We start from the raw sequence: 24,500 nt of genomic DNA on the forward strand, positions 1-24,500 counted from the left end.
TTTCTAAAGTTCTTTGATTTAAACCTTTTAAAATATTCTATTAATTTTCTATTCTAATGTTTTTTTCCCAAGAATTTAGTAGACTAGTCCAGTTTTCTTCCTGAATTAATAAGTGCTAATTGCTGTTGTATCCCAAGGCTGTCTTAGGAATTTATGGTCCTTACCACAGACTCTTGCTTCATAAGTAGGGGTTTCAAATCTCTTTCCCCAGGGACACATTCCTTCCTACATTTCTACAGTGCCATGTGGACAATTGTAAACCAAGAACACCACCACCCACTTATTTCTGCTGCCTGGAGCACATCCCCAGTCAAACTCTATCTAACACAAGAACGTTTGTTCTTTATCTGTGGAACTATTTTTAATCCACAGCAGGGTCAACAGTGAACTGCATGGGCACAACAGCCTCTTGCAAAGCCTCTAATTAACTCTCTCTAGTAGAAAGGAGAAAGGGAACTGGTCCTTTTGTTTCTCATTTCTTCCTTTTCTCATTTTTTCTTACTCGCTACAATCCGCATATGTCCAATGGCACCCCAGCCACTGGATGAGATTTCACCATCAGACTTGGTTTCTGTCACTTTGAAGCTTACAAACTCAATCAGAATCACCAAGACAAAAAAGAGAACAAGAATGGGATGCGATTCAGTTTAAGGGAATCCTCTTTGCTGGGATATGGGTACAGTTTCCAAAGTGGGGATAGAATGCCCAGCATTATCGGCTTTTGCCTAGCAGGCATTGATGATGGAGTGGAGTATGGCAGCTGAAGAAGGGGATCACAGTTCTGGGTGCTACAAGAACCCTAGTAAAAAATCAGACAGTCCGATCCATGCACTTTTTAGATAAGAAAACTCAGGCTGAGGAGAGTCAGGGGTGGCTTAAGCTGGCACAGGCATGAGGAGAGAACCTGTTTCCCAAGGAAGTCCCATGGTACCCAAATCATTGTTGTTTATATGTCTTCAAACTCAGGGGCTTTTTATAGAAAACTCAGATGGTCACAGTCAAAAGAAACTTTGAAGACTCTAGTCCAGGATTTCCTTCAATGGACCTGCCAATGACTTCCCTTTAAAACATTGGAAACTAAAGATGATCTGACATCTTTTTAGAGACTATCATTGAAGGGAAGGCTTCTCCTTCATGGCTGCCATTTTTCTTTATTAGACTAGTATCCTTATCAGAGAATATATTTACTTGATTGTCACTTTAAATTAATGGAAGAAACAAGACTTGGGGGGTGTCTTTATTCATGAAAAGCTATTGCATCGAAGAAGGAACAGACTTTTTTCTCTTAGATCAGAGATGGCAAAATCAGAAGCCTTGGGCTGAAGATTCAAAGAGAAGGATTCAAACTTGACTTTGACAATGATTTCCTAATGGGAAGAACTATTAGAAAATGGAAAACCTTGAGTCTGGAAGTGGTTTCTCCTTCCTTGGAGGTCTTCAAGCAAAAGCGGGATGACCTTTATCCTCTCTACCACTTGAATTTTATTGGTTTGGGGAATTATTACTTCACAGCAGTTTCTACTCATCGGTTTTAGTTTTATTCCCTGGGACAAAGCAGAACAGATCTTATCCTTTATTCATACAGTTTCTACCATGTGTTAGAGCACCATGCCAGAGACTTTAAAAAATATGTCATTTAATCCTCACAACACTTCTGGGAGGTAGATGATGTTACCCCATTTTGCATTTAAGGAAACCAATAGACAGAATGAATACCTTGACCAGGTAACACAGATTAAGTGTTTAGCCAATTTTGAATTCTATCCAATGCACTAATCTAGACACTTGCCCACAACATCTCATTACTTAGCCCACAACGGTTATTCATCCCCATTAATAATGTGATCATCCTCATGTTATCTTGGAAAATGTCCCCTTTGGCTTCTGATTCTTGCACGTGTTCCTTCATAATCATGCACAATTCAGGCACAATGTGAGCCTCTTTTGCTATGTCTAAAATATGGAAGAAAGTGCTGACTATGAAACTCAAGGAGTGATCAGACCAGGGCAGAGTCCAGTGAGCCTCCCTCATTTGGGACGGTGGGCACGCCAATACAGTCCTCTTGCCAACTGCCACCGAACCTCCAGCCATGTTCCTTTTGGTCCAGAGGGCAACTAGTTCCTACATGCAACTGACTACCTGGTCATCAAGTTCACACCTCTTCTTGTTCATGAGATAACATGAGAAATCTGTCAGGTTCTCCCATCTGTTCCGGTGGTAGGAGAGAGTGGGGAGGCATGAACAAGTCTCCAAAAGGACCTCAAGCCTCCATTAGGGGAGACTGAAGTAGGGGAGATGCAGGTTTTCTATCAATATGTTAAAGTGTTTAAAGACCTTTTCTTCAACCCTGGGCATTCAGTATATACTTCCATTTTCTTGTTGGAGAAACTGACGGGGGAGAGGGAGAGAGAGGGAGGGAGAGGGAGAGGGAGAGGGAGGGAGGGAGAGGGGAGAGAGGGGGAGAGAGAGAGAGGGAGAGGGAGAGAGAGGGGAGAGGGAGAGGGGGAGAGGGAGAGAGATGGAAAGAAGGAGGGAGGGGAGGGAGGAAAGGAGGGAGGGAGGGATGGAAAAAGGGAAGGAGAGAGAGAGAGCAAGAGAGGGAGAGAGAAGGAGAGAGAGAGAGAGAGAGAGAGAGAGAGAGAGAGAGAGAGAGAGAGAAGGAGGAGGGGGGGGAGGAGGAGGAGGAGGAGGAGGAGAGGGAGATGGAAAGAAGGAGGGAGATAGGGAGGGAGGAAAGGAGGGAGGGAGTGATGGAAAGGAGGGAAGGAAGGAGGGAAGGAGGATTAGAGACAAAAAGAAACAGAGACAGAGAAAGAAAGGGAAAAGACATGGAGAATGAGTGAATGAGAGAGACAGAAAGAAACAAAGGAGAGACCGGGAAGGAGAGAGGGAGGAGAGGGAGAGGGAGGGAGGGAGGAGGGAGGGAAGGAGAGAGACAGAGAGACACAGAGAGACAGAGACCCACACAGGAGAAGCATGACCTACTGATACATTGGGGCTAACGACCTAAGAACTGGAGGCTAGTCCAACCAAGTTGAACAAAGAGTAATAAGAAATTAAAGACAGCATGAAATCAATATCAAAATAGTACAAGGAGGGGAAGGCGTCCAGAAGAGGGTGGTCAAGAACTGCAGAGGCATCAATACGGAAGCAGAACCAGAGCAGCCCATTTGATCTGACATCTGAGCCCAATGTGCTCCCTGGGCACTGATTCTGATGCTCACTTTGGGACATTATGGAATCTGCTTCCAAATGGGGAAAAGGGAGCACACAATGTGATCTTGGGCCCGGGGAGCAACTTTGCAGATCCTCAGGAATTATGTCCTGGAATCAGTGTTAATTACTTGATTATAGAAGATAAACAAAAGCGTAACTTAATCTGTCGCTCCTTCAGTTGTTTCTCGACAGCGGCGTTTGTGGCAGAACCTCGGTGCCATTGAGGGCCACCCTGATGGACAGGGTCCATTCGGACTCCTTCTCCATGTCCTACGTGACCAGGACTCAGATGCCCCTGGGAATACTGTCCACAGGGCACGAAGGCAGCATCAGCCGGCCTTCCCAAAGCCAAAAGAAGAGAAATATTAGAAGAGTCTCTGATTGCTTTTCAGAAGAGGGAGGGAGGGCCCTGCTGAGAGCCTGGGGCAGCACCCCATAGCAGACAAGAACAGGGGAGGAGGCAGCCTGCCAGCCCGGCACCTCCACAAAGGGCTGACATCAGCACACAGCAAGAGAGAAGGCAAGGATCCCGTGCCGTCCCGTCGGGGCCCAGAGATGCAGACACAGGCTCCCAGAATGGGGTCTATTGCTAACCTGAGGGTTTTAATGACCAACAGGGACAAGGAGTTGTGGATGCTTGTGCTGTGTGCTGCCAGAGCCCACGTGGCAAGATTAAGGCTCAGTGGTTTCTCAGAGGCAAAGGAGCTGTTTGGGGAAGAGTCACGCCATGATAGATCCTTCCCCCCAAAGAGAGAAACCCCCATATAGTAACTTTTATTTATTGTTATTCAGTTATTTTCAGCTGTTTCTAGCCTTCTTTGACCCCATTTGGTGTTTACTTGGCAAAGGTACTGGAGCAGTTTGCCATTTCCTTCTCCGGTTTGTTTTATAGATGAGGAAACTGAGGAAGACAAGAGTGAAGTGACCTCCCCAAGGTCACACAGTGAGTAAGCATCTGAAATGGGATTTGGCCATGACTCTATGCAAAGAACCATCTAGCTCCCAAGATATAAAAAAAAAGCAAATGCCATATGGATATATTGTGGTCCATTCAAATGAGCTTTGGCCCATAATGGCTGCAGGAGTGGGCAAGAACTAGTCACTGCCGAGTCTTTCCCAATGGTTTTTGTGTATACAGCAAGTTAATCCATGTTCCAAATGCCTTTAATACATGTGTGTTTCTGGATGACCCAGAGCAGCCCTTCAAGGTCCCTTTGCAGATCACTGGAGTAGCCTCTCATTTTTCTTGAATGGGCTTCTTCCCAGGCTTTATCTTGGGAAAGGGGAGGGAAAGCTTCTCATGCTGGACCTTGGAAACAGATGGACAAAGGCACCACTTGTTACCTAAGGGGGATTTCCCTTTTCTGATTGACCATCTGCACTGTAACAAGAGGAGGAAACAAGCAATAGATATCCATCCATATTGTAAGAGGCTCCTGGGAATCAAAGATGTCTTTGCAAATAGAGTTGTGCTAAAATATTTACACATAAAATGAAACTAGCAGATTTCAGCTCTATATGCATTTTGTGAGAAAATAAAATGAATCAGGAAGATTTGATGGCTTAACCACAAGGGAGAAGTTGTTTTTATCCACAAACTAGACTCCAAGTAGAATATTTTGAGGATGATGCATGTGATTGCATGAAGAATTCTTAGGTAAAGGCGTCTGCACCCCAAGCCCAGGACATTAGCTGAATTTTATCACAAACTAGACTCCACATAGAAGACTTTGAGTATGATGTGATTGTATGAAGAGCTCTTAGGTAAAGACCCCATACTGTCCAATCAATGTGCACCTCTGACTGGTTCAAGTTCTCTAGTGATGGCAAGATACTGAAAGGACCTAAGTCTTTCTCATCCTTAAAACGCTCTATAGTTACCTTAAAGTCTTTCATTAAAGTGTTCAAACCAAGTCTAAGAAAATGGCCCTAGATCCCTTTAAGGAAATCAAGTTTCCTTCCTACTGAGCTTCCCAAGTCTCAGTGTTCCCATCTGGTGGAAGGGCCGTTCCTGTGGTGTTGGCCAAACAAAGCCAAATCTGCTACCTGAAAAACTGGGCCTAGGGGTCTAGAGGGAAATCAGAAAACTCCGGCTCTCCTGCTCAGGCAACAGAACAAAATGAAGGAGAAGGGAAGGCCAAAGTCGGGGCTTCTCAGAACAAGAGCAATTCCTTCATTTCTCTTCTGTGTTTTGGGAAAAGGGGACATGCAGAAAAAGGGAAGGTTCCAGTGCCCGTGGCTGATCTGTACCTGCATTCTCTCTCTCTCACTTCCAGGCACACAAAACCTCAAGCCTAAGGAAAATGGCATGGGAAAGAGTTGGTACAAGTTGGTAAATCCCAAGAAGGGAGCTGATGAGAATGGAGTTAGCTCCTTGGTCACGGGGAGGAATCTGCAGTAGCATCAGGTACCCCAAGAGCATTAAGAGTCTGGGAAGACTTAACAGTATGAAGCTGGGGAACTGCAGCAGCTCAGTAAAGGGGCTGGTGGGTTGGACTGAGATGGGGCTTCACTTCAACTCTTGTAAGAGTGACTCTGGATCATTACAGGAAAAAAGAACAATATGACTGTTTTTCTTTACAAAACTTGCTCTGAAAAGATATATGCTGTGACCACTGGTTAAGCCATGTTTAAATGATCTAAGAAGATACGTTTTCCTATAAAAAGGTTTAAACTTGTAATTTTGAATCTGGTCAAAAAGACGACATCTGGGATATCTCAGAGATGGCACCTGTGACATGAAAATAGCTGACTCACATATCTGTATCTCATTAGGACTTTTAAATATTTCCCCCCATGCCAAACTTCATAGATAGGGAAGGCAACTAGCATCTCCCTCCGCTAAAAGAAGAAACAGAGGGTCCCAGGGAGAAGTCAAAGGACTCACTCATGGTCATTCAACTTCTAAGTCTCTGAGGTAGGATCTGAATTAGTTCTCCTGACTCCAAATCCAGCCTGTTCCTCATTATGACGAGAATTCAGTCATCGTTAATTTAGAACCATAAAGCCCGGAGCCTCAGTGAAATCCAGAAAAAAAATTATAGTGATGAGCCCCATTACCTACACTGGAAACCAGGCAGAATGAAAGATTCCTGTTGTCTTCAGGATGCTATCTGGTTAGAATGGAAACCATTTAAATGAGCAGAGACAGACACACACAAACCACTTGGGACAGAACTCTGTAGATCGGGAGCTGGATTCAGAGGGGGATGTGAGAGAGAAAAAACACTGAAAGGCTTTAGATCAGTCCCACAGTGTTCCAATGTTTCTACAGTGTTTGCTGTCCCAAAAGCCCAGATCTTCCTCTTAACAGAGAACATAGTGTGTCTTTTTGTAATCTCCGAGTTGTTTTCTGCAATGCTATTTTCAAGGGAATCACAGACCACAATCACAGAAGAATTAAAATCACCCAAACAGAAATGAAGAGAAAGTCAGCAAACTCCCGCAGAGAACGGCTCACCCGTCCCCAAGGCGGACGCCAGGCCCTGGAGTGGATGAAGGATGCAGTACAAGTCCCCACCTTTCTGGGTTGTCGTAAGGGCCAAGAAAGACTCTATTTGTAAGTCTCTGAGCAGTGTCTGGCGTATGAGAAATACCTGTTCCTTTTTGAGCATAAGTGTTTTAAAGGAAGATGGTGGTCAGCTTTTAGTGTCATGGACTAAGGCCCTCAAGTGCCACCTTTCTGGGGGAAGAGGGAGAAAGAAGACCGATTCCTCGCAGTGCACACAAGGGCCCTCCCGTGCGCGTAATCTGTCAGGACAATTAGCTTTCTCATTTCTTTTGGCAGCATAAGACCTCGGCCTGTTCATGCTTATGGCCAAGCACATTCTATTAGCCTTTCTCTTAGGCCCTTTAAAAAATTATTCTAATATAACAATTGCAAAACACTTAAAAAGAAAAATAACTTCTTCATGAGCCTAGCAATTTTGGACACACACACACACACTACACACACACACACACACACACACACACATATATATATATAATCTGACAATTTTATCTGGGGATGAAAAGTATGAGACTTATCTACACGATTGGTATCTTTTTTTTAAAGAGACAAATGGTTCAGTAAATCCCTACTTTGCCTTTGATAATTGTTTTTCTGGTAAGACAGAATTGCCTTAAATTCACCTGTTCCTTGTTTAGACGTTAGGCTACCTTGCAGACAAGGCTGCAGACAACGGCTCTACCAGAGGCTCTTTCAAGGCTTCTCGCCAGGGACGATCTGGCTGTCCTTGGTGTTCCGTGGGGAGAAGAGGAAATAATGCGATTTTGTCCCTTCAGTCTGCCTGGAGAAAATGGGATTCACCGACCTCCAGAGCCATGTCGAATTTAGTATTCCAGCTGCTTCTTGACCAGGCTGGGGCTGAATTTTCAGACCCTTGATGTGCAGAAAATATCCATCTGCTCCACAAGAGAACACGATGACAAGCTTCTGTACAATGAGTCACCATCCCTACCACAAAGGATAGCCAGAACCAGAAGGCCCCGGAGTCGGTGACTGAGCTGCCACAAAGGCCCAGGCTCCCTCAGCACTGATTGCTCCAAACTTTTCCACATGGGGAGGAACAGGTGGGCTTTCCCCAAGGACACAGACTGCTGGTGGGCCTGGAGCTCTCCGTCCTACCCACATCTGTCAGAGGGAAGGAGCCAACCTGAGAGTAAAAGCCACGGCCCACAATGCAATACAAAGAGGGATCCTGGAGAGTCTCCGTGCTTCCCCAAGGCCTTCCCCCACCCCACCTGCTCTCCTATTAAAGATTTTAGTTACAAATGCATCTGGAGTAGTACTAATGCATCTCAACAGTAGGCAGGCATATCTTAAACCTCATGAGGTGGTGGCCAAATGCAAGAAAGGAGAGAATAATCTGTTCCTGGAGTGGAAGGAGCTCAAAGTCCCTGGGACAAGGCACTTCAGTTCTATGAGGTTCTCTTGACTCAACTTGAAAATAACCTCCAAGGTCTTTTTCATATTCCTCTATTATTCCATGAAATCCACCCACCCCCTCTCCCAGCTCCTGACCAGGGCAGCAGGGACCTTCCCAAAGATGGGGGCCAGTTTTTAAAGTGATCCAGGAAAAATGCACCAAAGTCTATGGCCAAGTCCAAGCTGGCTTCCCCTCAGGCCCCATCACCCTCCCCGGCAGGGAGGGGAGCCATCAGTCAGCCTCATTAGATCTACCAGTATTTGCAGCTGTGCTAAAATTCCTATTTCCCTACCCATCTATTTCCTCCCTTCCTTGCTGTCCCTGCACCACCCACTCTCTCAGCTAATTTTCAATATTAGGACATTTATAAATGATCATTGGAAAAATTACTTGTATAATTTGGGAGTTATTTGTCGAATGCCTTGAGCTCAAAGGAAAGGTGAGCTAGCAATCTAATAAATAGGGAATAAAAGGCTATCTTTCCTGTCTTTCATTGACAAGAGCTGGAGATGATTGAATTACCTTCCCAGGCAAGGGAGGTAGAGAATTATGCATGTGTCTAAGCAAGTAGAAGCTTAAAAATCTACATGAAAGATAGAGTCTGGGAAGAAGAGGACGAGCAGTTCTGTCTAATGCTTTGTTATTACTCGCTCGTTGCCATTTTTTTCTTTTTTTTCCCCTTGAATTTTTTTCTCTGAAGTAGTGCTGTTACCATGGAAATGCTGAAACAATATGGAAAGAGCTTTGGGTTATCCACAAGGTGATCGATCCAGACCAGGGACTGGAACGGCCAGCACGGCCAGCGAGATACAGAGGCCTCCTTGGTGGGCAGCAGGATTCCTGAGGCTGCGGGCAAGGAGTCGGTGGCAAGATGGGAAGGGGGCCCAGAGCCGGCCTCCAGGGAGCCAAGAGGAGCTGGCCTCTGGGCCGTCCTGGGGAAGCTTCAGTTCAGACATCCTCGGCAGCTCCCAGCCTCTCACTAGTCCACAAGGATCAGGTGAGACTCCTCAGCTCTGGCTCCAAGATCCCTCCCACGGCATCCCTACTACCCACAGAACAATTGACATATTTTAGATTTGGTTGTTATTTTTTAAAGACTCTTCATTCAAACTGTTCAAACTTGTTTCCAGTTTCTAAATTCTGAGCAGAACCATCAGTTTTACAGATTCGTTATTCCCTCAGGTTGACTTTACACAATTAGGAAAGCAAGAAGCATTTCCCAAGTGCTCTTGGTAGGCCCCGGGCTAAGCTCTGAGGATACAAACATAAGAGTCCTGTCTTCAAGGAGCTTATACTTTAGTGGGGGAACTCCGCACATAAAACAACCGAAAAGCAGGGTAGTGATGGTGAGCTAAGAGGAGAATGAATCTGCCCAGGGAGTGAGCAGAAAGTCTGGAACAGAGCCAGGAGGGAAACAAAGGTAAGCTGGCCTGGATCCCTTCACCAGAGGCAGGTTCTGCAGCACAAACTCCATCTTAAGGGGATTTTTAGAAGCATATTCCAGGGCCAACAGGTCAAAGGAGTAATGGGATGACCCAAAGCAAAGATGCTCCGGATGCTGAGGGAGTTTCCAGGATGAGACAGCAGGAAAGATGATTTTGAGGTTTTAAAGGTCAGGATCAAGTTGCAAGAGAGAACCTCAAGGTCATGGCATTGCATCCCCTATATTCCTTCCCATGGGGCTGCTTTCTTTGTGGTGTGGACCATTCATCACTTTTCATACCATGGAAGTCCCCTAATGGCTCCAACACCAGCAGCTATTTTAATTCTTCCCTCTCAACTCTGTCCTTTTGCTAATATGAAATGCCATCTCACTGACGTGTCTATTCTGATAGAGAGCCACAGACATTCTATCTACCAGGTAGTTCCGGATCTGGCCCTTCTTAAGCAGTAATTCTGCCCCCATCTCAACTCCCTCATTTTCTCTCTTCCTAACGCTCTACTTGCTTCCCACATTGTCCACAATGGCTGGACAGAAGTTTCCTGGAAAGTATCTTTGGGGACATCTGTGGTGTCCAGTCGGAGCTGACGCTGTGACTTTCTCAATCCCAACAAACGATAAGTTAAAGAAACAAATGTCTAAATTCCTTCTGAAAAAAAGTTGGTTTTGTTCCTGATTTTAATTTTCATTTGGCTTCAAATTCATTTTCTTGTTTCTAATAGATTCTTTCCTTCCTAAGATGGTTCCAGAGGAGGGGATGAAATTAAGAAAGTTCTAAAAGGAAAAAGGTTGACTAATAAACTTTGAGCAGGAGAAATACAAAAAGTCTAATCCTGTTATATTTCTTTGTTAAGAAAAGTGAAGTGGAAGAGCCCCCACCTCCTATTGGGACATAATCCATTAGTAACATGCTTCCCCTTCGTAGACTACCTTACTTCCAACTCCCACAAGGCCCATTATGGGCCAAGGAAAGCCCACATGTGATGAGAATTCCTTGCTTATTTATGTTGAGTTTAAATTCTTCAAAACTTATCATAAAAATCCTTCCTCTTAGGACTCCAGTTTCCCTTTGGATCTTAAATCTTGAGTTCAAAGAAAGGCAGGATCTTCAATGAAAGAAGAGTCATTTAAAGATCCCTGCTCCAAATGTCCTATGCTCTTTGGGATACCTCTGCTTGGTTTCTGCTTGAATATTTCCAGCAATAAATTAAACTCACATCATGAAGCTGCCCTTCTCTGGGGATGATCCTTCTTTTTATCATGTTCATTCCTATATTGAGTTTAAATATGTCTCCTTATAACGTTTCCCCAACTCCCTCCTCACCAGAACATTGACTTCCAGGACTTTCTTACTGATGTGGGAGAGAATAAGGCTGGTCCTGGAGACTGCTGTGCTGGCTGACTATTAAAGAGTTATTTCAGTGAATGACATCTGGATGTTTCCCTGCAGACTGAGGGAAAGGGAGGTCAGTGCTCCTGGCTGGGGAAACTCTCAATGTCAATTGGCACCTTCTCTACAAATAAGATCTCAGGTCTCCAGCCAGGATCTGACTCCCAACAGGTACAGAATCTTAACCAACTTCCTCTAAAACTCTTATCTGCTATCACCATCTTCCCAGTCACTTCCACACCTCTGCCCTCCGTGGCGGTAACAGCTGGGCCATGAGCTGTGTAGGGCAAAGGATCTGGCTTCAATCCCACTGACTTCCAGTCTCAGACACTCACCTGGGGGCAAGGCGATTAATCCCTTATCCTTAGTTTTCTGACTGTACCTACTCCCCCCCTCCCTCCCCTTTTGTGAGGAACAAATGAGATGACATTTTAAAGTTCTTACTACAGCACCGGCGCATAGTAGGCTTTCAGTAAATGACTGCTTTATTTCTTTCCCTTCCTCTCTGATGCTCTTTGCAGTAAAACCTCATTATTGCCCCCAAAATCCCTTTTCTAATTTATGAGCATTATCAGGTCAGGCTGCAGATCCAGAGTTCAGCACCTCCTCAAGTCTATCCAGGAAGACGTATACCCTGTGGCCTTGTCTTTCTCTCTCTTCACAGCAACTTCTCATCACTTTTTTTAGTCTCCCATATTGGAGACAATTTAGAATGTCTGATTTTGCCTTATATGTCCCACTTCTGTGAATTGATCTGTGCTCTCCATTAAACTGGACTGGATTCTCCACTCTCCTGCCTCTGACATCATGGTCAAGCTACTTAACCTTCTCAGGTCTCATTCATTTGTTAAAAAATGGGCAAGTGGATTTGAGTCTGGAGGAGGTCTATCAGGTCTATCAGCCTACAGAGATTTGCATCCCCATCCTTCTCTTCCTTCAAGAACCAGCCCGGCTGCCACTTCCTATAAAACAATCCACGAAGAATTAACTAGATCCTTCCCTTGGGCCGGACACTGGGCCAGTCCCTTAAGGTTCAATGAAAAGCAGCCTAGCACCTTCACAAAGCCTTTCCTGACCTTCCCGAGGGAAACTACCCGACACCCTTTGGCTGTTCTTTCTTTGACCTTTCAAAAAAGTCCAAATACTCGCTCAGGTTTTAATTGACATTCTGGGTCTCCACCCCCCCCATCATGTCCAGAGAATGAGGTTCTGCTCCTTGTTTTCAAGTGTTTGTCCCCACATAAAGCACCATTCTTGGTATGAGGCGCTTAATTCATGTTGGTGACATTGGGATGGAAGCTCCTCTCTCTGCTTCAGCCCAAGGGAGTCTCTCCCTTTTTCCACACATACACCATCTAATTGACTTCCAGTTTCCTAACTTGTTCCCCCTCACAAAGTGAATGACAAACTCCCTGAAGGAGCCTTCTCTCCTGCACCCCACCTAGGGCAGTGCTATGTAGGGCAGGGGCTCATTATATATCCTTTTTGCTTCATTACTTCAGGGGTTCATTAAAAGGGACCAGGAGGGTTGGGGCAGAGCTACTTCCAGATGCTCTCACCCAGGCAGGACGCACGCCCTAGAACTGCCTCCCTCTCTTTTAGCAGGTTTTTATTGAAGCCAGAATTAGGCTAATGCTGATGAGTCTCTGGAATGACCATTTTCTTCTCTTCTGCATCAAGGAAGACAGACTTGGGCTCCAAGATTCCTTGATCCAAACATCACTCCTTGATCTCAGTTCTCTTGTAGTCGGGCCCTTCTCTTTATGCTGGAATGGACTCTGCCCTTCTGGGCTACCTTCTCCTCCCTCATTACCTCCCTTCTCAAGCTTCCTGGTTCTCTTATGTCTTGAAAAATATCACTTTCTTTACCCAACTCCAGCCAATGTCCTTTCTGAATTAGAGCTATTCCATTGCACCCCAGGTAAAAGAGTCTTCCCAATGCCCGCCTCCTGTGCCCCCCACTCTCCATTGCTGGGTCTCTCACCCAGCTGGCAAATGCCTCTTGCTCCCCAGAGCCGCTCTTTTTCCTCTTCCTGTAGTAAGTTCATTTAATGTTGCCTTTATAATAAACTTGGGCTGAATGGCCTATTCATCTGAGAGCTGAGCCGGGCAGAAGTGCTGACAGTCCAGAGACACCTGTCTCATTTTAGTTCCACGGAACAGCTTCAGGCCATGAGGTAAGCCTTGTTCCCCTGTCCAGACCCATTCTCTGTGATAAAACTGACTGCCAGTGATGACTTCCTCGCCAGCAGGACACATTTCCATTAGCGCTGGGCCCGGGGTGGCTCAGACAGGGACCAGAAAAGGGATCTTCAGATATCAGCCCTCCTGTCTCCTTCCAGTGGCCAGAGAACACTCGCCCAGGCACGGAAGGGGAATGGAAATCGGTGACAAAATGCAGCAAGGCTCCCTTGCCCAGCCCTGCCATCAGCATCATGGTGGGAAGCAAAAGCAGCCGCCTTGCCCAAGAGACTCTCACGTTTTAATCAGAGAAGCAAAGCTGACAAACCCAGGAACTACAGGAACACAATTAGAAACACTTCTCACACAAATACAAAGTAAGCTCTAAACTGGAAAAATATCAAGTGCTCATGGCTAGGCCAAGCTAATTTAATAAACATGACAATTCTGCCTAAATTGGCCCACTTGTTCACTGCCGCACCAATCAAACTGTCAAAACATTATTTTATAGAACTAGAAAAGATAACAAAATCCATCTGGAAGAACAAAAGGGCAAGAATATCAAGGGAATTAATGAAAAAAATACAAAGTATGGTGTCTTAGCTGTACCAACCCTGAAACTCTATTATAAAGCAGCGGCCATCCAAGCCATTTGGTGCTGGCTGAGAAGTAGGCTGGTGGATCAGTGGAATAGGTTAGATACACACAATCAAGGCCCTATAGCGATCCAGTATTTGATACTCAGCCGCCAGCTTCTGGAATAAGAATTCATTATCTGACAAAAATTGCTGGGAAAAATGAGTTTAATGTGTCAGAAACTTGACATAGACCTACATCTCGCACCCCAAACCAAAATAAGGTCAAAATGGATAATCTGGGCAGAAAGAATGATGCCATACACAAATTAGGAAAGCAAGGGGTAATTTATCTATCCAATCTTTGAAGAAGGGAGGAATATATGACTAAAAAAAACCAAGAGAATGTTATGAAAGGCAAAATGGACAACTTTGATTACATTAAATTAAAAAAGGTTTTACACAAGCAAAACCAACAAAAACAAGATTAAAAGGGAAGTAAATACAAAGAATTCAAGTCATTCTAATTGATAGTCAAAGGATAAAAACAGACAATTTTCAGATGATGAAATTAAAGCCATCTTTAATCACCTTATAGTTATTAAAAAACCATCTAAATCAGGAAAAAATGCTCAGAATTACTATTAGAGAAATATAAATTAAGACAACTCAGGTACTACCTCACAGCTCTGACTGGCTAAGGTGACAGGAAAAGAATGATCAGTGGATCATGGGAATACAGGAATATGGATGGGGGAATATGGGAAAACTGGGCCACTTAATACATTGTTAGTGGAGTTGTGAATTGATCCAACCTGGGTCTGTATCCCAAGTAAACCATGGGGGAAAAGGACCCACATGTGCAAAAATGTTTGTAGCGGCTCTTTTTGTGGTAAAAAATTGGAAAATGAGCAGATGCCCATAATTGGGGATTGGCTGAACAAGCTGTGGTGCAGGAAGGTAATGGAATATTATCGTTCTATAGAAAATGATGAACGTGGATAGAGCTACACGAACTGATGCTGAGTGAAACAAGCAGAACCAGGAATACCTTGTCCCATTAACAGCAAGGATGTGGGATGATCAACTATGAGAGACTTGGTGGTTCTCAGTATTTCACTGATCCAAGGCAATCTCACTAGATTTTGGATAGAAAGTGCCATCTGCATCCAGGAAGAATACTATGGAGACAAAGTAAATCATCACATGCTACGTTCACTTTTTTCTGTTTTTTTTTTCTCTACCATAGTTTTATCCTTCTGTTCTGATTTTTTCCCTGCCAACATGATTCATAAAGCGATGTGTACGAAAATAAATAATGTTTTTTAAAAAGAGGCATAATTAACAAGGTCAGAAAAAAGACAAACATAAAGAGATTTTTCTTGAGGGGATAATCGTTAAAAATATCAAGGCAAGCAAAATCAGCCTCTACCTTCCCAGAGTCACATCGGGTACAGGAGACAACAGGAAAACACTCAGGCACATTCAAGCCTGGAGATCATCTCACAGGGGAGGGAGGGTGCCGACAGTGGGATGACCAGAAGAAACCTTCTCAAAGTGGGAGGGCTGGAGCCCAGTCTTCATGAAATATAGAAGACACAAATGGCGGCTCCAGATCAAGGTTCCAGGGTGAGACCCGTGTGTAAGAGATTGTGAGCTCCTTGGAGGAGCAGTTGCTCCCTCTCCCCATTTAGAGCCTAAGATTTCTCTCACTGCTTTGGACTTGGGAAGCAATTTGCATGTGATCAATCTTTGCTCCCCAAGTTAATGGGCAGATTCTCGAGTCGGTTTCATACCCTGACAATGATGAAATAGTTCCACTGTCCATGATAAATAAATGGGAGAAACGGTGCTTTTTCCTGAGTGGGCTGGCTTTGTCCAGAGGCCTTACCAGGGACTCCAGCTCTTCAACCAACTCCTTGGGCGGGATTGGCCCAAGCACGGTCGCTGGACTAAAATTCAGAGCAATATTGGCTCTCTCTGGGCGCCATCCGGGATCCGTGGGCACACACATGCACATGGAGAGAGACACCACAGGTGGCTGACCCCTCTCCCCCCCCACCTTTGTGCTCCATGATCATCCCCTATTGCCTGTAAAGCCTCCCCCTTCTCCTCATCCACCACACCTGTCTCTGTGTTGGGGTGAGCAGGAGGAGGAAGCCCCCCAAGAAAGAGCCTGCCCTTTCTCCTGGCTCCAGTTAAAGCATGTGCACAGCAGATGGGCGCCCCGCCCCGGCCCTCTTGGGCACAGAACATTGACCCCACTGTGTGAGCAGGCTGCACTTCCTTGAAGCTTCCCAGATGGGCTGATGATATGTGCTTTTACGGTAGATTATGGCGGCTCCATCCACTGCATGCACAAATATTTGCCTTCTGTATTCCGAAGACGCCACAGGGAGCTGTTTTTCAGCGCCCGTGTCATGCAGCATCCAGGCTGGATCGGGTGCCAGCCGAGCCCGGAGCCAATTAATTCTGGACACATTGAAACAACAAATATCAGCCAACCACCTGTTTTCTTGTGACAGCTTTGCGCCTTTTCACTGGCGCAGGAACAGGATGGCAACATGGCCCTGAGTTCTCCCAGCCCCAAGCAGAGCCAACTCATTATCTGGCTTGGCCAACGTGATCCAGAGACCAGCTGCTCATTAAGCTCCAGTGAAGTTAAATGAGCGCTGCCTTGCCTGAGAGCACGGGGCCAGAAAGCCGGTTCAGTCCCTCGGAGGGTCCTCGGAGGAACAAAGTGCCCTCAGCCTCTGTCTTTGCCTTTGGCTTGGCTACAAACTCAAGCAGGAGGCCGGCGTGGTTAGAGGAGGCTCTCCCAGGGGCTTGGGCTTCCTCGGGCCTTTTCCTAAGGCAGACAAATCCCTGCCACCGAGGAGACCCGGGCCTGGTCACCGAATCCAGACGAGCACAGGTCCCAGAAGAAACAGACCTTAAAATACGGTGGAGGTGAGATTGATGACTGTGCAAAGGATCTCTCTGGAAAACTGGATTTATGAGTCGCAGAGTGTCCACCAGCCCCCCTCTCCCAAGCGTTCCAATGGGACCTTGCCGAATCTGAAGGTTAACACTCTAGGAGCTGCATCTCGGCGATTGTTTCTCCCCACACGTGCAGGACTGTTTGTGAGGGACACGGCCCATTCTAAGCGGCCGTGGTGCTCGTGGGCAGATAGGCTGCTGACACTTCCACCAGGCAACACGGATGTCCTGGTTTTTTCTCAGAATATTTCAGCATCTCTACCCTCAAAAAGGCCCACATTTGGTATCTTAGGAGCAAAGAAGCTGCAAAAATCATCATTTGACCTTTAATCCTCCATTTAAAAATACATTTTTAATGCTTTTTACTAAACATATCAAACATCTGAGCTTGAGAGATGTCCTTGTGATGAGAAAGATGATCTGAGGTGGAAGGGAAACGCTCCAACACCTCCATTTTTATTCAGCAAAGACCAGGGAAGTAATTGATTAAAAAAAAAAAAAACAATCAAACATGTCATTCCTTATGGGAATTAGAAGTAAGCCATCTATCTCCTCCCTGGAATGGGGGGAGCCCACGTCTTTGACGTTTGCTTGTTTGTTTTTAATTTTTCCAAAATAAACAAGAACTGTATCTTTAAACCATAACCACGACCCCCAAAGAGAGGGGTACCGATGCATGGGAATGGCAGAGCACAAGCTAGAACAGTTATTGGAGAAGCAGCTCTGTCATTTGCCAAGATGCTATTCCTGCATTTAATTTCTTCATAAATATTATTTGTTGGCATTCAGCTGCTCCCCATCCCCGTTCCAAACAACTGGTGTGTGTGTGTGTGTGTGTGTGTGTGTGTGTGTGTGTGTGTGTGTGTTGGGGAGTGTTGTAGCATTTGGGGTCTCTTACTCTGCCTTTATTTTGTCTGAGGGAGTGATGCTGGAAGTTTACAAAAGACAAAATTTCCTTTTTCATCATTTTTTGAGGTCTAGGAAGGTTTCCCTAATTTCAATTTCAATGGCCAGTGCAGAAAATAATTGTTTCCTTCTAAATCGTAACTAAAACTAAAATCTTCACGCTAAGTTTGCTCTGACAAAAGAAATTCAGAGAGAAAGAGCTTTTAATGGGAATATCCATAATAATGCTAATAAAAGTAACCCTTATCATCATCGTCATTATCATCTCCATCATCAATTACCAGCATTTTAATAAATTTAAGCAGTTTTCAAAGGTTTCTTTCTCTTTAGTCTTTTATTGGACAATGGGTCCCCTCCACAATCACTAGAACCCCAGAGTACCACCTTTAGGCCATCCCCACTGGCCCCAGAAATGGAGGACGGCAGTGGCCAGAGGATTCTCACCCCTCAGAAACACTAAAAGCCCCTTGGCAAAGACACCAAGGGAGGCGATGGGAAAAGTCACAGAGCAGTAGAACTCTGGGAGTCCCACTGGAAGTCACTGTCCAGTCCCACTAAGTCCCACTGGAGGTCTGCATCCAGCCTCGCTGAGTCCCACTGGAGGTCAGTGTCCAGCTGTAGTGTTTGGCCTGGGATTTGTCTAACAAGTGTGGGAGGGGAAGCCGAGAGGCACAAGCCCATTTCCGACGGGCCACAGTGTGAGGGCTAGCCCAGCCCGAGCCCTAACCTGGAGCCCAGCTCTCTACCCCAAGTCTAGGTTCTTTCCCTCAGTATGACTCCACACTCAAGTCTGACCGGCCCCTCCTTACCTCCCGCGGCCTCATCCAGGTCCTCCGAAGCTTCTCTGAATTCCTCATATCCAGCCCAAGGCACCAGGACACGACATTCCAGCAATACGGTGAATTTAGGTGTCTCCAACTACCTACAATGAGAATCGGTGACAATCCCAGCTTAGTCTGTGGGAAGCCTTGTTCCCCGGCTTCCCCTAAATGTGCTTAGTGACTGTCCTAAGAAGTGTCCCAGAAGTCTCTCTGCCTGCCCTGCTCCGGCCTCTGGCCCGTACGTCTCTGGGCCAGCTCTCCCACGCGTCCCGTGATCCCCAGTTCCCCAGCGGGTGCTCTGTCGGACCCTCAGGGTGTTAGCACATTGGATGCTTCGGATCTATACAGGGCACCAATGACCCCCTGCAGCAGGGAAGTCATTGCCACCCCTTCGCTTCACTCCCTCCCCCCCCCCCCCCCCCCCCCCCCCCCCCCCCCGCCATCGGGACCCTCGGATTCATGGACAGCAGAATTCAATATGAGGGGCCTTCCATGGGGTGAGGGCAGACAGGAGGCAAGGGACAGCGCCATGTTCCTTGTGCCCAGAGGTCGCTATCCAGGAGAGGGATAAAAGGCAGACACAGAGGCCCAGTGGGGATGGTCCCTGGGAAAGGCCAGAGGGGAGGAAGAGCTTCTCCTCTGTCAGCCTTTGCCTCGCTGAGGGCTCTGCTTGGGAGAAGCGTCTGACCCTACACGTCTCTACCCTCTGCTTGTTCACCCACACCATCATTTCTTCTTTGAGAAACTTTTCCCTCCAAAAAATCAGTCAAGTCTCCAAGGGACCCAAGGGCGAAGGATTCCCTACAAGAGCCATATATGCGCATTGGGTATGTTCAAAGGAAATAGATTTTTTTCCTCATTCCCCAGTGAAAAGCAAGAAAGGTCCTGGAAGATAAAACACTGAACCAACTTTTTTGCTTTTCCAGTGAAGGCCCCTGGTGGAGCCAAGGTCTGGGTTCCAGTTCCAATTCTAATACTTTTCCCTCATGACCTTCACCTCTCATCTTTCTCACCTGTAAACTGGGAGGGGGGAGGAGAGGAGGTCCCTTCTAGACCTTTTGCTTAAATGTTTGCAGTTTTCCTTGCTGTCTCCCATTTCTAGATTAAGACTAGCAAGAGGCTGCGTCCCATTGACCGGAGGCTGTGAGACGGGGCTGGCCTGTGGCAGAGCTTGAGGCTGGAGGAACAAGTGGAAGGTTCCTGCGTACTTCCAACATGGCCCCGGACGGGAGGCTGGGCCGGCTCCGGCTCACCGGGGCCCCTCGGCCCCCCGGCTTCTCCCCTGCCATTCTCCGGGCAGTCAGCGGCCGGACTCGACTCCTCGGGGCCCTTTTCAGGCTAAACTGAGTGACTTGACTGAAGTAACTCAGATTCCAAAAGAAACTGAAAAGAAGCTCTCCAACGAAAAAGTTGCTTGGCGAGTTAGACATGTGAGCCTGGAGCCCCTCCGGCAGCCCAGGGGCGGCTCCTCTGGGGACCCTTTCCCAGCCCTTTTCAGCCCCGTCCCCCCCAAACTCCCATTTTCCCCTGAAAAGAAGCTTCTCCTTCTTCAAGGTCTTCTCTCGGGCCAACTGCCAGCCTCCAACCTGCAAACCAACTGTGGGCGGAACAGGGAAGGTTCTAAACCGGCAACTGCCAGTTCCTTAAAGTGGCGGACGAGGGCCCGCTCCCTGCCCCCGCCCTGGAAGCCAGCCCGGGGTTTGGCTGGAAACGCTCGTTCCTTCTCCCCGGCTGCCCAGGGAGGGAAGAGGCTTCCCCTGCGGGAGGAGGGATGCTGAGGGAGCAGGGCAGATGTCGTATCCCGGGCCACGTGGGGAAGGGAGACCCCAGGGCGGTGTGGAGCCGACGACTCAGGCACGTGGACCAGAGACTCTGGGACACAGGGAGGATGCACAGCGGCCCCTGAGGAAGCACTGGAAGACAGGAGAGAAACGCACATCTGCAAAGCAGGGAAGAAAAAGTCACTGAAAACCATCCTGTGCACGGGAGCTCGGGGGACCCCCTTCACCCCGGCGGACCCCAGGCCCCGGCTGTGGACGGCCAAGGTTGGAACTGGCCAAGCCCGAGACAGACGTGGCAGCTGGAGCGGAGGGTCAGGGGCCGGCGGCCCGGAGTCACTCTCCACCAGCACGTCCACTTCAGAGCCGGGCAGAGGGAGGCCCAGGGGAGGAAGAGTGCAGCAGTCAGAGATGCGAGGCCGGGAGGACCCCGTGGCCTGACCTCCCACTGCCTAGCGGGTACCTCAAGAGATTTAAAAAAGGCGATTCAGGGTCCGGGAGGCATTAGAAAATAAAGCTCTGACTGCGTGCCCCTTGGTCTTTCTGTGGCCGGTCACGGGTCAGGGGGCCAGATGGCTCCTAGAGATAAGTGACCACTGGGTGCGTGTGTGTGAGTGAGTGTGTGTGAGTGACACTGTGAGCGTGAGTGTGTGTGTGACACAAACACATGATGTTTCTCTGGAGGAAGCAGGGCAGCCCATCTGGATCCCTGTTTCATCCTGTGTAAAACGGGGCCTTTATCCCTTTTCTAGCGTCTGTTGTGAGGCAGAGGAGGTGATGGGAAGTGGAAAAGCACCGTTCTAGGACAAGGAGGGAGCTTCCTCTTGTCTTTAGCTGCTCTTTGTGTGTCAGACACTCACCAAGACACGTGGCCAGCTCATGCACGGCCCAGGGCCCAGAGACACTAGCGTGGACATGTGGGGAAACCTCCTCTGACTCCTGGGGGTTTCTGCCTCTTGTCCAGACGCCTGAGGGAAGAACTGCCCCCACACCCAACCCATGAGGGCGTTGGCCGGGGCCCAGAGGCAGCGGGAGCCATTGGGGACTGCGAACTGTGCAGGTGCTGGGGTTGCTTGTCCAAGGGAACCTTCTGTCCAGGTTTGAGGCTCAATTCCCCCCCTTCCGTGCCCACCCCTTTCCCCCACTTCCCCCCTCCTCAACCCAGGGCCCCCTTTCCCCCCTCCCCCCCCCTCCCCGGGAATCCCCCCCCTCCTTCCCTCCCCCCCCTCTCCCACCCCTCCCTTCCCCCCCTCCCTCCCCCCCTCTCCCCCCTTGCCCTCTTCTTTCTTCTCCCTTAAAAACTCTTCCTTCCCCCTTTTTCCCTCCCTCTCCCACCCTTCGGGGTTTTTTTTCCTTCCCTTTTCACCCTTTTTCCTCCCCCCTTTCTCCTTTCTCCTTAAACCCCTTTTTCCCTTTCCCTTTTGGCCCCTTTTTTCCCCCTTCTTTCCCTTCCCTTCCCTTTCCTCTTTTTTCCCTCCCCCAACCCCCTCTTTCCCCCCTCTCCCCTTTCCCTTCCTCCCCCCTCCTCCCCCCTCCCCTTTCCCCCTAAACTCCCCCCCCCCTTCCAACAAAACCCTTTTTCACCTTTTTCTTTTTTCCCCTTCCTTTCCTTTCTCCCTTTTTCCCCAAACCCAAAAATAATTTTATAAAAAATTTTTCCCCTTCCCTCCCTTTTCTCTTTTTCTTTCCCACTCCCTTTCCTTTCCTCTCCCCTTCCTTCCCCCCCCCTTCCCCCTCCTCCTCCCTCCCCCCCTCTTTCTTCCCCCCCACTCTCTCCCTCCCTCCTGTTCTCCCTCCTTCTCTCCCCTCCCCCTTTCTTTTTCTCTCCCTCCCTGCTCTCCTCCCTCCCTCCTTTTCCCTTTCTGCCCTTTCTCCTTTCTCTCCCTCCCTCCCCTCCCCCCCCTCCGTTTTCTCCCTCCTTTCCCTCTTTCTCCCTCCCCCTTCCCCCCCTTCCCCCCTCCCTCTTCTCTCCCCCCCCTCTTTCCTCCCCTCCCTTCCCCCCCTTTTCCTCCCCCCCTCCCCTCCCTCCTGTCTCCTTCCCCTCCCCTCTGCCCCCCTCCTCCCTTTCCCCTTCCCCTCCCTTTCTCCCTTCTTCTCCCCCCTTTTCCTCCCTTTCCCTCCCTTCCCCTCCCCTTCCCCCCTCCCTTTCCTTTCCCTCTGTCCCTCCCCCCCCTCCTCCCCCCTCCCTCCCTTCCCCCCCTCCCTTCCTCCCCCCCTCCCTTTCTCCCCTTTTTCCCCTCCTTCCCCTCCCCCCCTTCCCTCCCTTCCCCTACCCCCCTCTTCCCCTCTTCTCCTTCCCTCCCTCCCTCTCACTTTCTCCTCCCCCTTCTCCCTCCCTCTCCGCTCCTCCCTCCCTTTCCCCCTCCCTTCTCTTCTCCCTTCTCCCTCCCCTTTCCCTTCCTTCCTTTCCCTTCTCTCCCTCCCCCCTTCCCTTTCTTTCCCTTCCCCTGTTTCTTTTCTCCCCCTTCCCTTCTCTCCCCCTCCCTTCCCCCCCTTTTCCTCTTCTCTTCCCCTCCCTTTCTCTTTCTCTCTCTTCTTCTCTCCCTCCCCTCTTGTCTTTTTCTCTCCTCTCCCTTCTTGCTCTCTTTTTTTCTTTTTGTTTTTTTTTCCCTTTTCCTCTTTTTCTTCCCCTTTTCCCTTTTTTTTTTTTTTTTTCTGTTCTTTTCTTTTCTTTTTTTTTTTTTTATTTTTTTTTTTTTTTATTTTTTTTTTTTTTTTTTTTTTTTTCCCTTCCCTTTTTTTTTTTCTCCCTTTTTTTTTTTTTTTTTCCCTCTTGTTTTTCTCTCTCTCTCCCTCCCCCTCTTGTCTCTCTCTCCTCCCTCCTCTCTCTCTCTCTCCCTCCCTCCCTTCTCTCTCTCTCTCCCCTCCCTCTCCTTCTCTCTCTCTCTCCCCTCCTTCCTCCCTCTCTTCCCTCCCCCCTCTCTCTCTTCTCCCTCCCTCCCTTTCTCTTCTCCCTCTCTCTCTCTCTCTCCCTCCCTCCCTCTTTCTTCCCTCTCTCTCTCCCTCCCCTCTCTCTCTTTCTCTCTCCTCCCTCTCTGTCTCTCTCTCCTCCCCCCTCCCTCTTGTCTCTCTTTTTCCCCCTCCCTCTGCCTCTCTCTCTCTCCCTCCCTCCCCCTCTCTCTCTCTCCCTCCCTCTTTCTCTCTCTCTCTCTCCCTCCCTCTCTTCTCTCTTTCTCCTCCCCCTCCCTCTCTGTTTTCTCTCTCTCTTCTCCCTCCTTTTTTTTTTCTCTCCCTCCCTCTTTCTCTCTCTCTCTCTCTCCCCTCCCTCTGTCTCTCTCTCTTCCTCCCTCCCCCTCTCTGTCTCTCTCTCTCTTCTCTCTCTCCCTCCCTCTCCCCCTCTCTCTCTCTCTCCTCCCTCCTTGTCTCTCTCTCTCTCTCTTCCCCCTCCCTTCCTCCTCCCTCTCTCTCTCCTCCCTCTCTCTTCTCTCTCCCTCCCTCTTTTCTCTCCCTTCCCTCTTTCCCTCCCTCTCTTCTCTCTTTCCTCTTTCCCTCCCTCTCTCTCTCTCTCTCCTCCCTCTCCCTCCTCTCTTCTCCTCCTCTCTTCTCTTTCCCCTCTCTCTCCTCTCTCTCCCTCCCTCTTCTCTCCTCCCTCTTTCCCTCCCTCTTCCCTCTCTCTCCTCCCTCTCTCTCTCTTTCCCTCCTCCCTCCCTCCCCTCCTCTCCCTCCTCTCCCTCCCTCTCCCTCCCTCTTCCTCCCTCTCCTCCTCCTTCCTCCCTCCCTCCCCTTCCTCTCTCTCTCCCTCCCTCCCCTCCCCCTCTCTTCTCTCCCTCCCTCTCCCTCCCTCTCTCTCTCCCTCCCTCTCTCTCTCTCCCTCCTCTCTCTCTCTCTCCCTCCCTCTTTCTCTCTCTCCCTCCCTCTCTCTCTCCCTCTCTCTCTCTCCTCCCTCTCTCTCTCTCTCCCTCCCTCTCCCCTCCCTCCCTCTCTCCCTCCTCTCCCTCCCTCTCTCTCTCTCCCTCCCTCTCTCTCTCCCCCTCTCCTCCTCTCTCCCTCTCTCTCTCTCCCTCCCTCCCTCTTCTTTTCTCCCTCCCTCCTCTCCCTCCCTCTCTCTCCCTCCCTCTTCTCCCTCCCTCTCTCTCCTCCTCCCCTCCCTCTTTCTCTCTCTCCCTCCCTCTCTCTCTCCCCTCTCTCCCTCTCTCTCTCTCCCCTCCCTCTCCCTCCCTCTCCCTCTCCCTCTCCTTTCTCCCTCTCTCTCCCTCCCCTCCTTCTCCTCCCTCTCCCCTCCCTCTTCTCCTCTTTTTTTTTTTTCTCTCCCTTTTTTTTTTCTCCTTTTCTTTTCCCTTT

At 48.4% G+C, this 24,500-nt stretch overlaps 1 long non-coding RNA gene across 1 annotated transcript in view; it reads right to left on the reverse strand.

Moving 5' to 3' along the window:
* The window catches only part of LOC116422013, a 68,533-nt gene extending 47,782 nt beyond the window's left edge, over positions 1-20,751 (reverse strand). Inside the window, exons 1-2 of the long non-coding RNA XR_004232617.1 lie at positions 19,455-20,751; positions 18,430-18,542 (exon numbers count right to left, since the gene is read on the reverse strand). This is a non-coding gene — a long non-coding RNA (uncharacterized LOC116422013). The remainder of the gene's footprint in view (positions 1-18,429; positions 18,543-19,454) is intronic.
* Between the last annotated feature and the right edge of the window lie 3,749 nt (positions 20,752-24,500).

The sequence above is a fragment of the Sarcophilus harrisii genome, chromosome 2, assembly GCF_902635505.1.
Source record: "Sarcophilus harrisii chromosome 2, mSarHar1.11, whole genome shotgun sequence".
Classification (NCBI taxonomy): domain Eukaryota; kingdom Metazoa; phylum Chordata; class Mammalia; order Dasyuromorphia; family Dasyuridae; genus Sarcophilus; species Sarcophilus harrisii.